Source organism: Mandrillus leucophaeus, unplaced genomic scaffold, assembly GCF_000951045.1.
Source record: "Mandrillus leucophaeus isolate KB7577 unplaced genomic scaffold, Mleu.le_1.0 Scaffold53, whole genome shotgun sequence".
NCBI lineage: Eukaryota > Metazoa > Chordata > Mammalia > Primates > Cercopithecidae > Mandrillus > Mandrillus leucophaeus.
In genome coordinates, this window is record NW_012105697.1 from 2685547 (window position 1) to 2693250 (window position 7704).

Below are 7704 nucleotides of genomic sequence, written 5' to 3' on the forward strand. Positions count from 1 at the left end.
ATGGTGAAACCCTGTCTCTACTAAAAGTACAAAATTAGCTGGGTGTGGTGGTGCATGCCTGTAAACCCAGCCACTTGGGAGGCTGAGGCAGGTAAATGGCTTGATTCCAGGAGGCAGAGAATGCAGTGAGCTGAGATCATGCCATTGCACTGCAGCTTGGGTAACAAGAGCAAAACTCTGCCTCAACAACAACAAAAATTAGTGTGCTTTTAAAGAAAGTTAAAAGATAAGCAACAGGAATGAAGAAACACATTTGTAATATAACGGACACATGTAAAACACATATAAGTCAATAAGTAAAGGACAACTAAGCATATATATAAATATGCAAGGATAAGAATGGGCAAATTATGGAAGAAATAGAGATGTCTAATAAATCTAAGTCTCTGCTTAACCTCATTAGTATTAAGTGATGCAAATTTGTTCATTTATTATTTATTTATTTTCTAGAGATGAGGTCTCACTCTGTAGCTGAAGCTGATCTGAAACTCCTGGGCTCAAGTGGTCCTTTTCCCTCAGCTTCCCAAAGTGCTGGCATCACAGGTGGAGAGATTCAAATTTAGACAATATAATACCAGATATTAGTAGTGGTGTGGAGCCAGGATTTCTCATCACAGCTACTTTAGAGGCAGTGAAGTTTTTAAAATGCTCACTATAGCCACTTTGTAGGGTATAGTTAGTATACAAAATGCTGAAAACAACCTAAATTTCTATCAAAGTAATGACTAGGAGTTGTATGCTGGAATTTAAAAGAATGGGCTGATAATATTGATACGAATTTGACTAAAGGACTTACTGGTTGAAAATGTAAAATTTTTGGCACACACTAATGTATATTTAAACATTTATTTTTAATGCATTTCTAGAAGGATGCAAATGCTTAGTGAAAGTTCTGAACAGATACCCAACTGATAAATGTTTCTTCTGGGAAGGGACTGGTATTGGATGCTCTGGTCAAAGGAAGATTTAGTGTTATTTGTACTGTTTGAAGTTTTAAACATCAATGTAATAATTACAAAAAAAAAAACTTTCACATGAAAAAAAATTGAGTTTACAAAGAACTAGGACACCTAGAATGAAAAGTTGGCAGTCTAAGTTAAAATTTTTTTTTGGAATTCAGAGAATCTCTGCTTGACTTGCCAGCCCTTCCCAAGCATACAGATACCCTGGTAACCCTTCCCATTTAGGCAAACAGACCTACAGTGAAAATAAACAAAGGACCCCCTGGCATTTACCTATGGTAATCAACCTATGTCCTACTTAAATGGAAACTGATAGCTAAGTATCATCACATGAAGAAAACTATCAGCATAATAAACACCAAGAGATATAATTGAATCCTGAGTGGGGAAAGTCATGTAATAACAGAAGAAAATGAAAAATTGATTTTAGCCTGCGGTTTGGAACTACAAAATAAAGGGAACAATTAGATAAGAACTCCTAAGAAATAATAATAAAAAATACTGCTGTAATAAATTTAATAAAGGGCAGAAAGACAAGAAACTTTAGATGCATAAATTGAAAAGAAAAATGAGAATCAAAAAGGGACATGGAAATTTGCAAGGTCCAATATCTATGTTTGGGAAAAAATTTAACAAAATAAAAGAATGTATCAAATGAATGATTGAGAAGCTTTCTAAACTGAAACAAGGCATACATGTTCAGCTTGGGTTAGCTCACTGAATGTTGGACAGGATGAACTAGGAAAACCACAACAGGAAAATCCAGAAATATGCTTGCGAAATTTCAGAATATTAAAGAAGAAAACATTCTAAAAGTTTTCAAAAATCATTAGGTCATCTAAAAAAGAACAAGAATCAAGATGATTTTAGCCCTTCATCCTATCAAATATTGTATAGAATACAGAGTAGCACTTTCCAACTCATGATATAAAATTACTTTGGACCTAGAAGTCTATACCTGGCCAACAATATTTAAAGCATGAGGCCAAATATTGATGTTTACAGACATGGAATTTATTTCCATATATCCATTATCCAGGGTATTAAAGGATTAACTCAAGCAAAATGTAGATGAAAAAGGAAGAAGACAGCAGGATAGGCTTCAGTGAACAGTGGTTGTAACCCAAGAGACTGGAGTTGAGGATGACAAGGATACCCACTTTGCAATAAGCATAGAAAACAATCCAAATTATTGGTAGACTAAGAATCCAGGGAGTCACTGAAGAAAAACTTTTTGAAGAATGGAATGGGTTCCATTAAACAGAATTCATATGAAGTTGGAGGATCTTAGCGATATGATGGAGATAAAATTTTGTTCATAGGAGAAGGAAAGAAACTGGCTCTGGAGAAGACAAAGGAAAAACCATACTAGATATCATGGTCTTAACATTAAGCAACTCCCCATGAAATGTTGCATGATTTTAGAAAACTGAAAAAGTTTCCCTTTAACTGAGTACTAAGATCATAACATTGGATGTGTAGAGGAGGAATGTAATCTTTACATATTACTTGGCACTGGCTCTTCAGAGACGAACAAATGTTAGTAGCAATGCAACGCTATTTTATTTTCTACATTTATAATATAGAAATCACTGAAGTATTATCTATAACAAATATCTAGTAATGTGAAAGGCAGAATATAGCTGATTGATTGGATGGTGGAAGGCAGATGGGAAGATGAAAGATTGAAGCAAGGGGAAGTGGCAATAATCTCATCGCGCAGAGGAGATTCCGGAGATATGTCTAAAGTCGATGGAATAAGAAAATATAGATTAGCTATATTTCAAGTTAAAATGCAACAAATGTGATAAAATATAACTCACATGGAATGAGTTAAATCCTTTTCTTTCATAAAAGACTTATAAAGAGTGTATAAAAATAAATCCAGAAACAGCAACAGTAGTCAGGATTGTCAGAAACCAAACAAAATTAGTTTAGGAAACAGGTATTTATTGATTCTTGTAACCAAAAAGCATTGAACATGTATGGCATAGTGTTAGGCTGGATTTAAGTGCTCAGACTTATCAGATTTTTGTAACTCAGCTCTGCTTTCAGTAGTTTCCTTCTTTCCAGGTTCTGTCTCTTGGTGGGAAAGAAATGGCATCTGAGGATATTAGACTTAAAATGTCCATAGAATATTTAATCTGAAAAGTAGGGCAATATCTCTGTCTTTCTGCCTCCATGTCAATCCCTGGGAGGAAAATATGATTTGTTTCAGTTTCGGCTGTGTGCCCACTCTGGGGTCCATGGTATGTGGGGTACTCTAGCCAGCCTGTGTCAGGTGCACATGCTTCTTCCAGAGAGACTGAATCACTGAACTGACCAATTCACAAAAACAAACAAACAAAAAAACAGAATGGGGCCTGGTTAAAGGGAGGTTGAGAATCAGTTCTCATGATGGCAAAACCTGACCTGAATTGACATGAAGGTATTTATTGATATTGATTCCACTTAGTATAAACATTCATATCTTTTTCTTGAGAAATATTAATTTGTTCAATTCAGGGGTGCTACCTCAGACTCTGAAGCATAGGTAAGTTAAATTTTTATGGATCAAATGGACATAGCACAAAGTGGCTTGTAATTAAGCTGTCTTGCTAGTAATCCAGAGAAGGCTGCAGGATAAAGTAACCCCAGCAGAAAGAGGCTGGGGCTGTGGTGACAAGAATTGGTTTAGCGTCACCTGGACCCAGCATGCCAGGGGACATCAGGGGAGTTCCTTTTAAGATGCTCCACAGAAGGCCTCCCTCACAGCAAGTGTCAGAGATACAACACACAGAAAGTGAGATGGTTCAAGGGAGTTCCTTTTAATACACTCCACAGAAGGTCTCCCTTGCAGAAAGTGTCAGACATACAACCCACAGAAAGTGAGACGGCTTACCTGTATAAAGGAAAGCAGATCTGATCTATAAAGACTGTGGTCTTCAGGTAAGGAACTTCATTTTCCTACTTCCTTATCCTGTTCTCTACAGCAGAGTGGTAGACTGGTGTATTCCCACAAGGAGACAAGTTTGAATATATGTGTGAGAAGCCTTTAAAAATATTTACTAACTTCTACATTTAACAAGATGGAATGAAGTAGTTTCTGTTTGTCTCTCCTTTCTGAAACCAAGTTAAAGCAACAAGAGTAAGAAATGCATGTAGAGGCTTCTTCTTTAATGAAGTGAAGAAATATGTATTATTCTGAGCTTCAAAATCCACAAAGTGATGCTGCCAAATGTGGGAAATCCTGGGAAAAGAAACTACTGCTGCATTGAGGAGCACAGAATTTTCCTAAGGCAGTAGCATATCTGGAAAGGCAAAAGAAAGGGCACCTTTATTGCAGTCACAACATCACTTCGAACAGTCTGGCTTTGGAAGCATTCCTAAACTCTATTATAGTTGCAGAGTGTTGTGTGAGTGACAGGAGGGCTTAAGGAGGAAATGCATGGGTTTTAAAAAATGCTTTATCATGTAATAGAGGAAAGAAAATACTGCCAGTGATGTGCAAGAATGCAAAGTAAAGACTAATCCTTGCTACTCAGTCTGGGCCATGGAATAACAGCATCAGCATCACCTGAGAGTTTGTTAAAATTCCAGAATCTTGGGCCCTAATCCAGACTTAATCATTCAGAATCTGCAGTTTTACAAGATCTCCAGGTGATCTGTACACATTGTTTCAGATTCACTGGAGTAAAACCAATTATCTGCTAGTGTAAAGCACTGTCCTTCCATAAATAAGTAGATCAGGAAAAGCTCACTTCATTCAAAAATTAAAAACTCCAGTCATTCACAGATCTTATCAATAATGGTAGGCTCAAAATTACAGAACACTCCTTCATTAAAACTGAACAAAATGAAAAGAGTGTGCCAGCATCATGGAATGAGAAAATTGCACTACCTCATATCACATACTTGAAAATATAATACAGAAACAGTAGGCTCACACTAAAACAATGTGCCAGCATCTTTGGTTTTCTCTGCCCTCTGGGAAAAGCAGCATAATGGAGAAAAAGTCGGAAGAAAATCTGAAAAAACTTCACTGATACATCCTGATCGTTGTGTGGGGAAGAGGGGAGATGCAGGCTGCAATGAACAAACATACATAAAATGCCTCTTAAGAATCCTACTTCACTCCAGATAGATAGTAGTTTGGATAGGAAAGACAAGTTGGTAATATATGTTAAATATACCTACGTTTTGACCCAATAATTTATCCTCTAAAAATATTGTTAAATCTTTACAAAAGCATATGTACAAGAATGTTAATTGCAATATTATTTTAGAAATTAAAAATCCTAGATTCCTCATTGTCATCACCCTCTCTAAATCCTTATCTGAGTCTACACTTCTGGCAAAGATGGAGTCCTAGGGAATAATTTAATCTCCCATCTGAAATACTAAAAAACGACATCAGGTAATAAAGTAATGATCCCTAAGAAATTAGAAACAAATGAGGTGAGTCCTAGGGTTTCCCCAGACAACTGCATGGAGTTTCCAGGCTGTGGTACAGATCTCCACGAATTAAGGTGATGGAGCTAGGAGTCAGGGAGATCAAGGTGGCTAGAGTTCCCAGGATAGAGAGTTTGAGAGGAGACAGCTCTCAGAAAAGAAAAAAAAAAAAAAAAGCATCTAGAAATCTATAGTGTGTTCCTCTTCTATTTTTTTTTTTTTTTTTTACCTGAGTACAGATCAGAATATGGATGTGAAGAAACTACCTGAAACTGGGGAAAGAACTGAAAGAACTACAAGGAGAAATAAACCCAGAATTATAATTGTAGATTTCAGCATGCCTCTCAATAGAACATGTAAATAGAACAAATAGGATATTGAAGACTTGAACATTATCACCAGCTTGACCTAATTGATATTTGTGGAACTATTCACCCCAAGAAGAGTAAAACACACATTCTTTTCAAATGAACCCAGAACGTTCACCCAGACAGACAATAATTCCAGGCCTTAAAACACGTATCAGTAAATTGAAAAGGATTAAAGTCATTCTTTCTTTCTATCTATCTATCTATCTATCTATCTATCTATCTATCTATCTATCTATCTATCTATTTTTTTTTTTTTGGAGACAAGTCTCACTCCATCACCCAGGCTGGAGTGCAGTGGCGCCATCTCGGCTCAGTGCAACTTCTGCCTCCCGGGTTCAAGCAATTCTCTGCCTCAGCCTTCCGAGTGGCTGGGATTACAGGTGCCTGCCAGCACACCTGGCTAAGTTTTTTGTATTTTTAGTAGAGACGGGGTTTCACCATCTTGGCCAGGCTGGTCTTGAACTCCTGACCTCGTGACCCACCTGCCTCGGCCTCCCAAAGTGCTGGGATTACAGGCGTGAGCCACCGTGCCCGGTCACACAAAATATATTTTCTAACCAGAATGGATTTAAATCAATAACAGAAAAGTAGCTAGAAAACACCCAAATATTTAGAACAAAAGAACACACTTTTCAGTAACCATATTTCTAAGAAGAAATCAAAAGGGAAAATAAATATTTTGAGTTGAATGAAACTTAGAAAAAAGCACATCAAAATGCATGGGATGTACCACAGTACTTGGAAAGAAATACAGTGGCACTAAATGTCAATGTTACAAAACAAATGACTCAAATCAATGACTCCAATTTGCACCTAACAAATTAGAAATAGAAGAGCAATGAAACCCGAAGTTAACACAAGAATGGAAATGATAAAAATCAGAACGGAAGCCAATGAAATAGAAACCTGAAAAACAAAAGCTGGTTCTTTGAGAAGGTCAATGAAACAAAAAAATTGCAGGCAAAGAAAAAAAAGATTCTACAAGTTATCAGTATCTGGAATGGCAGATGTGGTATCACTACAAATGATACAGTTATTAAATGAATAAAAGAATGTTATGAACTTTATGCAAATCATTTGACAATTTAAAAATTCTTGAAAGAAGTTAACAAGGTTTACTGAAGAAATATTCAGTTCTATATTAGAAAAATGGAATTAGTGGCCAGGCACGGTGGCTCATACCTGTAATCCCAGCACTTTGGGAGGCCAAGGCAGGCGGATCACAAGCTCAGGAGATTGAGACCATCCTGGCTAACACAGTGAAACCCCATCTCTACTAAAAATACAAAAGAATCAGCCGGGCGTGGTGGCGGGTGTCTGTAGTCCCAGCTACTTCGGAGGCTGAGATAGGAGAATGATGTGAACCTGAGAGGTGGAGCTTGCAGTGAGCCAAGATCATGCCACTGCACTCCAGCCTGGGCGACACAGCAAGACTCCATCTCAAAAAAAAAAAAAAAAAAAGGAATTTGTAATTTAAGCCTTCCAAATATTTTCAGATGTCTCTGTTTATTGCAACTTTAATTCTGGTATAGTCAAGGAATATAGTTTGCAAAACAATGTTTGAAATTTATTAATATTTATACTCTGTCTTGGTGAATGTTTCATGAACACTTAAAAAGAATGTGGGTTGTTCGGAATGTTTTATATTAACAAATGTCAACCAGGTCAAGTTGGTTGATTATGTTGTTGAGGTCTTCTATATCCTTACAGATTTTTTGTCTATTTGTTCTATTAATTACCAAGAGGAGTGATGAAGTCTCCAATGACAATTGTCAATTTGTCTTTCTCTATTTGCAGTTCTATCATTTTTCCTTGCAATTCAACATGTACTCATTTAGAATTACATTTTCCCAGCCAGACGCGGTGGCTCACACTTGTAATCCCAGCACTTTGGGGAGGCTGAGGCAGGTGGATCACCTGAGGTCGGGAGTTCAAGACCA